Raw genomic sequence first — 11273 nt, 5'->3', positions numbered from 1 at the left:
TGGGGAGGTACAAGCTCCGACTCGGTTTGACAGTGAAAACTGCAGGAACTTCAAACCGGCACTAGGAAACAGACTGAGAAAGCAGAGAAAATGTGTCTCCTGCAACCCTTTCCCTTGGTGCTAGATGAACGAACGTCTCTCCACTTGCTCAGTTCTGAGAGATAAGTGTGTGTGAAAGCCGTTCTTCACCTAGCTTGTTGGGAACACAAAGTTTCTTTTCAGTTGCAAACTCCATTCCATACATATATATGGGGAGGTAGAAGCTCCAACTCGGTTTTACAGTGAAAACTGCAGGAACTTCAAACCGGCACTAGGAAACAGACTGAGAAAGCAGAGAAAAAGTGTCTACTGCAACCCGTTCCCTTGGTGTTAGATGAACAAACGTCTCTCCACTTGCTCAGTTCTGAGAGATAATTGTGTGTGAAAGCCGTCCTTCACCTAGCTTGTTGGGAATACAAAGTTTCTTTTCATTTGCAAACTCCATTCCATACATATATATGGGGAAGTACTAGCTCCAACTCGGTTTTAAAGTGAAAACTGCAGGAACTTCAAACCGGCACTAGGAAACAGATTGAGAAATCATAGAAAAAGTGTCTCCTGCAACCCGTTCCCTTGGTGCTAGATGAACGAACGTCTCTCCACTAGCTCAGTTCTGAGAGATAAGTCTGTGTGAAAGCCGTCCTACACGTAGCTTGTTGGGAACACAAAGTTTCTTTTCAGTTGCAAACTCCATTCCATACATATATATGGGGAGGTAGAAGCTCCAACTCGGTTTTCAGTGAAAACTGCAGGAACTTCAAACCGGCACTAGGAAACAGACTGAGAAAGCAGAGAAAAATTTTCTCCTGCAACCCGTTCCCTTTTTGTTAGATGAACGAACGTCTCTCCACGTGCTCAGTTCTGAGAGATAAGTGCGTGTGAAAGCCGTCCTTCACCTAGCTTGTTGGGAATACAAAGTTTCTTTTCAGTTGCAAACTCCATTCCATACATATATATGGGGAGGTACTAGCTCCAAATCGGTTTTACAGTGAAAACTGCAGGAACTTCAAACCGGCACTAGGAAACAGACTGAGGAAGCAGAGAAAAAGTGTCCCCTGCAACACGTTCCCTTGGTGCTAGATGAACGAACGTCTCTCCACTTGCTCAGCTCTGAGAGATAAGTATGTGTGAAAGCCGTCCTTCACCTATCTTGTTGGGAACACAAAGTTTCTTTTCAGTTGCAAACTCTATTCCATACATATATATGGGGAGATACTAGCTCCAACTCGGTTTGACAGTGAAAACTGCAGGAACTTCAAACCGGCACTAGGAAACATACTGAGAAAGCAGAGAAAATGTTTCTCCTGCAACCCTTTCCCTTGGTGCTAGATGAACGAACGTCTCTCCACTTGCTCAGTTCTGAGAGATAAGTGTGTGTGAAAGCCGTCCTTCACCTAGCTTGTTGGGAACACAAAGTTTCTTTTCAGTTGCAAACTCCATTCCATACATATATATGGGGAAGTACTAGCTCCAACTCGGTTTTAACGTGAAAACTGCAGGAACATCAAACCGGCACTAGGAAACAGATTGAGAAAGCAGACAAACAGTGTCTCCTGCAACCCGTTCCCTTGGTGCTAGATGAACGAACGTCTCTCCACTAGCTCAGTTCTGAGAGATAAGTCTGTGTGAAAGCCGTCCTACACGTAGCTTGTTGGGAACACAAAGTTTCTTTTCAGTTGCAAACTCCATTCCATACATATATATGGGGAGGTAGAAGCTCCAACTCGGTTTTCAGTGAAAACTGCAGGAACTTCAAACCGGCACTAGGAAACAGACTGAGAAAGCAGAGAAAAATTTTCTCCTGCAACCCGTTCCCTTTTTGTTAGATGAACGAACGTCTCTCCACGTGCTCAGTTCTGAGAGATAAGTGCGTGTGAAAGCCGTCCTTCACCTAGCTTGTTGGGAATACAAAGTTTCTTTTCAGTTGCAAACTCCATTCCATACATATATATGGGGAGGTACTAGCTCCAAATCGGTTTTACAGTGAAAACTGCAGGAACTTCAAACCGGCACTAGGAAACAGACTGAGGAAGCAGAGAAAAAGTGTCCCCTGCAACACGTTCCCTTGGTGCTAGATGAACGAACGTCTCTCCACTTGCTCAGCTCTGAGAGATAAGTATGTGTGAAAGCCGTCCTTCACCTATCTTGTTGGGAACACAAAGTTTCTTTTCAGTTGCAAACTCTATTCCATACATATATATGGGGAGATACTAGCTCCAACTCGGTTTGACAGTGAAAACTGCAGGAACTTCAAACCGGCACTAGGAAACATACTGAGAAAGCAGAGAAAATGTGTCTCCTGCAACCCTTTCCCTTGGTGCTAGATGAACGAACGTCTCTCCACTTGCTCAGTTCTGAGAGATAAGTGTGTGTGAAAGCCGTCCTTCACCTAGCTTGTTGGGAACACAAAGTTTCTTTTCAGTTGCAAACTCCATTCCATACATATATATGGGGAAGTACTAGCTCCAACTCGGTTTTAACGTGAAAACTGCAGGAACATCAAACCGGCACTAGGAAACAGATTGAGAAAGCAGACAAACAGTGTCTCCTGCAACCCGTTCCCTTGGTGCTAGATGAACGAACGTCTCTCCACTTGCTCAGTTCTGAGAGTTAAGTCTGTGTGAAAGCCGTCCTACACGTAGCTTGTTGGGAACACAAAGTTTCTTTTCAGTTGCAAACTCCATTCCATACATATATATGGGTAGGTAGAAGCTCCAACTCGGTTTTACAGTAAAAACTGCAGGAACTTCAAACCGGCACTAGGAAACAGACTGAGAAAGAAGAGAAAAAGTGTCTACTGCAACCCGTTCCCTTGGTGTTAGATGAACAAAAGTCTCTCCACTTGCTCAGTTCTGAGAGATAAGTGCGTGTGAAAGCCGAACTTCACCTAGCTTGTTGGGAACACAAAGTTTCTTTTCAGTTGCAAACTCCATTCCATACATATATATGGGGAGGTACAAGCTCCAACTCGGTTTTACAGTGAAAACTGCAGGAACTTCAAACCGGCACTAGGAAACAGACTGAGGAATCAGAGAAAAAGTGTCTCCTGCAACCCGTTCCCTTGGTGCTAGATGAACGAACGTCTCTCCACTTGCTCAGTTCTGAGAGATAAGTGTGTGTGAAAGCCGTCCTTCACCTAGCTTGTTGGGAACACAAAGTTTCTTTTCACTTGCAAACTCCATTCCATTCATATATATGGGGAGGTACAAGCTCCAAATCTGTTTTACAGTGAAAACTGCAGGAACTTCAAAAAGGCACTAGGAAACAGACTGAGGAAGCTGAGAAAAAGTGTCTCCTGAAACCCGTTCCCTTGGTGCTAGATGAACGAACGTCTCTCCACTTGCTCAGTTCTGAGAGATAAGTGCGTGTGAAAGCCGTCCTTCACCTAGCTTTTTGGGAACACAAAGTTTCTTTTCAGTTGCAAACTCCATTCCATACATATATATGGGGAGGTACTAGCTCCAACTCGGTTTTACAGTGAAAACTGCAGGAACTTCAAACCAGCACTAGGAAACAGACTGAGAAAGCAGAGAAAAAGTGTCTCCTGCAACCCGTTCCCTTGGTGCTAGATGAACGAACGTCTCTCCACTTGCTCAGTTCTGAGAGATAAGTGTGTGTGAAAGCCGTCCTTCACCTAGCTTGTTGGGAACACAAAGTTTCTTCTCAGTTGCAAACTCCATTCCATACATATATATGGGGAGGTAGAAGCTCCAACTCGGTTTTACAGTGAAAACTGCAGGAACTTCAAACTGCACTAGGAAACAGATTGAGAAAGCAGACAAAAAGTGTCTCCTGCAACCCGTTCCCTTGGTGCTAGATGAACGAACGTCTGTCCACTTGCTCAGTTCTGAGAGATAAGTCTGTGTGAAAGCCGTCCTTCACCTAGCTTGATGGGAACACAAAGTTTCTTTTCAGTTGCAAACTCCATTCCATACATATATATGGGGAGGTACAAGCTCCAACTCGGTTTTACAGTGAAAACTGCAGGAATTTCAAACCGGCACTAGGAAACAGACTGAGAAAGCAGAGAAAAAGTGTCTCCTGCAACCCGTTCCCTTGGTGCTAGATGAACGAACGTCTCTCCACTGGCTCAGTTCTGAGAGATAAGTATGTGTGAAAGCCGTCCTTCACCTTGCTTGTTGGGAACACAAAGTTTCTTTTCAGTTGCAAACTCCATTCCATACATATATATGGGGAGGTAGAAGCTCCAACTCGGTTTTACAGTGAAAACTGCAGGAACTTCAAACCGGCACTAGGAAACAGACTGAGAAAGCAGAGAAAAAGTGTCTCCTGCAACCCGTTCCCTTGGTGCTAGATGAACGAACGTCTCTCCACTTGCTCAGTTCTGAGAGATAAGTGCGTGTGAAAGCCGTCCTTCACCTAGCTTGTTGGGAACACAAAGTTTCTTTTCAGTTGCAAACTCCATTCCATACATATATATGGGGAGGTAGAAGCTCCAACTCGGTTTTACAGTGAAAACTGCAGGAACTTCAAACCGGCACTAGGAAACAGATTGAGAAACAGACAAAAAGTGTGTCCTGCAACCCGTTACTTTGGTGCTACATGAACGAACGTCTCTCCACTTGCTCAGTTCTGAGAGATAAGTCTGTGTGAAAGCCGTCCTTCACATAGCTTGTTGGGAACACAAAGTTTCTTTTCAGTTGCAAACTCCATTCCATACATATATATGGGGAGGTACTAGCTCCAACTCGGTTTTACAGTGAAAACTGCAGGAACTTCAAACCGGCACTAGGAAACAGACTGAGAAAGCAGAGAAAAAGTGTCTCCTGCAACCCGTTCCCTTGGTGCTAGATGAACGAACGTCTCTCCACTTGCTCAGTTCTGAGAGATAAGTGTGTGTGAAAGCCGTCCTTCACCTAGCTTGTTGGGAACACAAAGTTTCTTTTCAGTTGCAAACTCCATTCCATACATATATATGTGGAGGTAGAAGCTCCAACTCGGTTTTACAGTGAAAACTGCAGGAACTTCAAACCGGCACTAGGAAACAGATTGAGAAAGCAGACAAAAATTGTCTCCTGCAACCCGTTCCCTTGGTGCTAGATGAACGAACGTCTCTCCAATTGCTCAGTTCTGAGAGATAAGTCTGTGTGAAAGCCGTCCTTCACCTAGCTTGTTGGGAACACAAAGATTCTTTTCAGTTGCAAACTCCATTCCATACATATATATGGGGAGGTAGAAGCTCCAACTCGGTTTTACAGTGAAAACTGCAGGAACTTCAAACCGGCACTAGGAAACAGACTGAGAAAGCAGAGAAAAAGTGTCTCCTGCAACCCGTTCCCTTGGTGCTAGATGAACGAACGTCTCTCCACTTGCTCAGTTCTGAGAGATAAGTGTGTGTGAAAGCCGTCCTTCACCTAGCTTGTTGGGAACACAAAGTTTCTTTTCACTTGCAAACTCCATTCCATTCATATATATGGGGAGGTACAAGCTCCAACTCGGTTTTACAGTGAAAACTGCAGGAAATTCAAAACGGCACTAGGAAACAGACTGAGGATGCTGAGAAAAAGTGTCTCCTGCAACCCGTTCCCTTGGTGCTAGATGAACGAACGTCTCTCCACTGGCTCAGTTCTGAGAGATAAGTATGTGTGAAAGCCGTCCTTCACCTTGCTTGTTGGGAACACAAAGTTTCTTTTCAGTTGCAAACTCCATTCCATACATATATATGGGGAGGTAGAAGCTCCAACTCGGTTTTACAGTGAAAACTGCAGGAACTTCAAACCGGCACTAGGAAACAGACTGAGAAAGCAGAGAAAAAGTGTCTCCTGCAACCCGTTCCCTTGGTGCTAGATGAACGAACGTCTCTCCACTTGCTCAGTTCTGAGAGATAAGTGCGTGTGAAAGCCGTCCTTCACCTAGGTTGTTGGGAACACAAAGTTTCTTTTCAGTTGCAAACTCCATTCCATACATATATATGGGGAGGTAGAAGCTCCAACTCGGTTTTACAGTGAAAACTGCAGGAACTTCAAACCGGCACTAGGAAACAGATTGAGAAAGCAGACAAAAAGTGTCTCTTGCAACCCGTTCCCTTGGTGCTACATGAACGAACGTCTCTCCACTTGCTCAGTTCTGAGAGATAAGTCTGTGTGAAAGCCGTCCTTCACCTAGCTTGTTGGGAACACAAAGTTTCTTTTCAGTTGCAAACTCCATTCCATACATATATATGGGGAGGTAGAAGCTCCAACTCGGTTTTACAGAGAAAACTGCAGGAACTTCAAACCGGCACTAGGAAACAGACTGAGAAAGCAGAGAAAAAGTGTCTCCTGCAACCCGTTCTCTTGGTGCTAGATGAACGAACGTCTCTCCACTTGCTCAGTTCTGAGAGATAAGTCTGTGTGAAAGCCGTCCTTCACCTAGCTTGTTGGGAACACAAAGTTTCTTTTCAGTTGCAAACTCCATTCCATACTTATATATGGGGAGGTACAAGCTCCAACTCGGTTTTACAGTGAAAACTGCAGGAACTTCAAACCGGCACTAGGAAACAGACTGAGAAAGCAGAGAAAAAGTGTCTCGTGCAACCCGTTCCCTTGGTGCTAGATGAACGAACGTCTCTCCACTTGCTCAGTTCTGAGAGATAAGTGTGTGTGAAAGCCGTCCTTCACCTAGCTTGTTGGGAACAGAAAGTTTCTTTTCACTTGCCAACTCCATTCCATTCATATATATGGGGAGGTACAAGCTCCAACTCGGTTTTACAGTGAAAACTGCAGGAACTTCAAAACGGCACTAGGAAACAGACTGAGGAAGCTGAGAAAAAGTGTCTCCTGCAACCCGTTCCCTTGGTGCTAGATGAACGAACGTCTCTCCACTTGCTCAGTTCTGAGAGATAAGTATGTGTGAAAGCCGTCCTTCACCTAGCTTGTTGGGAACACAAAGTTTCTTTTCAGTTGCAAACTCCATTCCATACATATATATGGGGAGGTAGAAGCTCCAACTCGGTTTTACAGTGAAAACTGCAGGAACTTCAAATCGACACTAGGAAACAGACTGAGAAAGCAGAGAAAAAGTGTCTCCTGCAACCCGTTCCCTTGGTGCTAGATGAACGGACGTCTCTCCACTTGCTCAGTTCTGAGAGATAAGTGTGTGTGAAAGCCGTCCTTCACCTAGCTTTTTGGGAACACAAAGTTTCTTTTCAGTTTCAAACTCCATTCCATACATATATATGGGGAGGTACTAGCTCCAACTCGGTTTTACAGTGAAAACTGCAGGAACTTCAAACCAGCACTAGGAAACAGACTGAGAAAGCAGAGAAAAAGTGTCTCCTGCAACCCGTTCCCTTGGTGCTAGATGAACGAACGTCTCTCCACTTGCTCAGTTCTGAGAGATAAGTGTGTGTGAAAGCCGTCCTTCACCTAGCTTGTTGGGAACACAAAGTTTCTTTTCAGTTGCACACTCCATTCCATACATATATATGGGGAGGTAGAAGCTCCAACTCGATTTTACAGTGAAAACTGCAGGAACTTCAAACCGGCACTAGGAAACAGATTGAGAAAGCAGACAAAAAGTGTCTCCTGCAACCCGTTCCCTTGGTGCTAGATGAACGAACGTCTCTCCACTTGCTCAGTTCTGAGAGATAAGTCTGTGTGAAAGCCGTCCTTCACCTAGCTTGTTGGGAACACAAAGTTTCTTTTCAGTTGCAAACTCCATTCCATACTTATATAAGGGGAGGTACAAGCTCCAACTCGGTTTTACAGTGAAAAGTGCAGGAACTTCAAACCGGCACTAGGAAACAGACTGAGAAAGCAGAGAAAAAGTGTCTCCTGCAACCCGTTCCCTTGGTGCTAGATGAACGAACGTCTCTACACTTGCTCAGTTCTGAGAGATAAGTGTGTGTGAAAGCCGTCCTTCACCTAGCTTGTTGGGAACACAAAGTTTCTTTTCACTTGCAAACTCCATTCCATTCATATATATGGGGAGGTACAAGCTCCAACTCGGTTTTACAGTGAAAACTGCAGGAACTTCAAAACGGCACTAGGAAACAGACTGAGGAAGCTGAGAAAAAGAATCTCCTGCAACCCGTTCCCTTGGTGCTAGATGAACGAACGTCTCTCCACTTGCTCAGTTCTGAGAGATAAGTATGTGTGAAAGCCGTTCTTCACCTAGCTTGTTGGGGACACAAAGTTTCTTTTCAGTTGCAAACTCAATTCCATACATATATATGGGGAGGTAGAAGCTCCAACTCGGTTTTACAGTGAAAACTGCAGGAACTTCAAACCGGCACTAGGAAACAGACTGAGAAAGCAGAGAAAAAGTGTCTCCTGCAACCCGTTCCCTTGGTGCTAGATGAACGAACGTCTCTCCACTTGCTCAGTTCTGAGAGATAAGTGCGTGTGAAAGCCGTCCTTCACCTAGCTTTTTGGGAACACAAAGTTTCTTTTCAGTTGCAAACTCCATTCCATACATATATATGGGGAGGTACTAGCTCCAACTCGGTTTTACAGTGAAAACTGCAGGAACTTCAAACCAGCACTAGGAAACAGACTGAGAAAGCAGAGAAAAAGTGTCTCCTGCAACCCGTTCCCTTGGTGCTAGATGAACGAACGTCTCTCCAATTGCTCAGTTCTGAGAGGTAAGTGTGTGTGAAAGCCGTCCTTCATCTAGCTTGTTGGGAACACAAAGTTTCTTTTCAGTTGCAAACTCCATTCCATACATATATATGGGGAGGTAGAAGCTCCAACTCGATTTTACAGTGAAAACTGCAGGAACTTCAAACCGGCACTAGGAAACAGACTGAGAAAGCAGACAAAAAGTGTCTCCTGCAACCCGTTCCCTTGGTGCTAGATGAACGAACATCTCTCCACTTGCTCAGTTCTGAGAGATAAGTCTGTGTGAAAGCCGTACTTCACCTAGCTTGTTGGGAACACAAAGTTTCTTTTCAGTTGCAAACTCCATTCCATACATATATATGGGGAGGTAGAAGCTCCAAATCGGTTTTACAGTGAAAACTGCAGGAACTTCAAAACGGCACTAGGAAACAGACTGAGAAAGCAGAGAAAAAGTGTCTACTGCAACCCGTTCCCTTGGTGTTAGATGAACAAAAGTCTCTCCACTTGCTCAGTTCTGAGAGATAAGTGCGTGTGAAAGCCGTCCTTCACCTAGCTTGTTGGGAACACAAAGTTTCTTTTCAGTTGCAAACTCCATTCCATACATATATATGGGGAGGTACAAGCTCCAACTCGGTTTTACAGTGAAAACTGCAGGAACTTCAAACCGGCACTAGGAAACACACTGAGGAAGCAGAGAAAAAGTGTCTCCTGCAACCCGTTCCCTTGGTGCTAGATGAACGAACGTCTCTCCACTTGCTCAGTTCTGAGAGATAAGTGTGTGTGAAAGCCGTCCTTCACCTAGCTTGTTGGGAACACAAAGTTTCTTTTCACTTGCAAACTCCATTCCATTCATATATATGGGGAGGTACAAGCTCCAAATCTGTTTTACAGTGAAAACTGCAGGAACTTCAAAACGGCACTAGGAAACAGACTGAGGAAGCTGAGAAAAAGTGTCTCCTGCAACCCGTTCCCTTGGTGCTAGATGAACGAACGTCTCTCCACTTGCTCAGTTCTGAGAGATAAGTGCGTGTGAAAGCCGTCCTTCACCTAGCTTTTTGGGAACACAAAGTTTCTTTTCAGTTGCAAACTCCATTCCATACATATATATGGGGAGGTACTAGCTCCAACTCGGTTTTACAGTGAAAACTGCAGGAACTTCAAACCAGCACTAGGAAACAGACTGAGAAAGCAGAGAAAAAGTGTCTCCTGCAACCCGTTCCCTTGGTGCTAGATGAACGAACGTCTCTCCACTTGCTCAGTTCTGAGAGATAAGTGTGTGTGAAAGCCGTCCTTCACCTAGCTTGTTGGGAACACAAAGTTTCTTTTCAGTTGCAAACTCCATTCCATACATATATATGGGGAGGTAGAAGCTCCAACTCGGTTTTACAGTGAAAACTGCAGGAACTTCAAACTGCACTAGGAAACAGATTGAGAAAGCAGACAAAAAGTGTCTCCTGCAACCCGTTCCCTTGGTGCTAGATGAACGAACGTCTGTCCACTTGCTCAGTTCTGAGAGATAAGTCTGTGTGAAAGCCGTCCTTCACCTAGCTTGATGGGAACACAAAGTTTCTTTTCAGTTGCAAACTCCATTCCATACATATATATGGGGAGGTACAAGCTCCAACTCGGTTTTACAGTGAAAACTGCAGGAATTTCAAACCGGCACTAGGAAACAGACTGAGAAAGCAGAGAAAAAGTGTCTCCTGCAACCCGTTCCCTTGGTGCTAGATGAACGTATGTCTCTCCACTTGCTCAGTTCTGAGAGATAAGTGTGTGTGAAAGCCGTCCTTCACATAGCTTGTTGGGAACACAAAGTTTCTTTTCACTTGCAAACTCCATTCCATTCATATATATGGGGAGGTACAAGCTCCAACTCGGTTTTACAGTGAAAACTGCAGGAACTTCAAAACGGCACTAGGAAACAGACTGAGGATGCTGAGAAAAAGTGTCTCCTGCAACCCGTTCCCTTGGTGCTAGATGAACGAACGTCTCTCCACTGGCTCAGTTCTGAGAGATAAGTATGTGTGAAAGCCGTCCTTCACCTTGCTTGTTGGGAACACAAAGTTTCTTTTCAGTTGCAAACTCCATTCCATACATATATATTGCGAGGTAGAAGCTCCAACTCGGTTTTACAGTGAAAACTGCAGGAACTTCAAACCGGCACTAGGAAACAGACTGAGAAAGCAGAGAAAAAGTGTCTCCTGCAACCCGTTTCCTTGGTGCTAGATGAACGAACGTCTCTCCACTTGCTCAGTTCTGAGAGATAAGTGCGTGTGAAAGCCGTCCTTCACCTAGCTTGTTGGGAACACAAAGTTTCTTTTCAGTTGCAAACTCCATTCCATACATATATATGGGGAGGTAGAAGCTCCAACTCGGTTTTACAGTGAAAACTGCAGGAACTTCAAACCGGCACTAGGAAACAGATTGAGAAACAGAAAAAAAGTGTGTCCTGCAACCCGTTACTTTGGTGCTACATGAACGAACGTCTCTCCACTTGCTCAGTTCTGAGAGATAAGTCTGTGTGAAAGCCGTCCTTCACATAGCTTGTTGGGAACACAAAGTTTCTTTTCAGTTGCAAACTCCATTCCATACATATATATGGGGAGGTACAAGCTCCAACTCGGTTTTACAGTGAAAACTGCAGGAACTTCAAACCGGCACTAGGAAACAGAC

Source organism: Camelus dromedarius, unplaced genomic scaffold (assembly GCF_036321535.1).
Source record: "Camelus dromedarius isolate mCamDro1 unplaced genomic scaffold, mCamDro1.pat HAP1_SCAFFOLD_171, whole genome shotgun sequence".
Lineage (NCBI taxonomy): Eukaryota > Metazoa > Chordata > Mammalia > Artiodactyla > Camelidae > Camelus > Camelus dromedarius.
Note: the sequence above shows the minus strand (reverse complement) of the source record.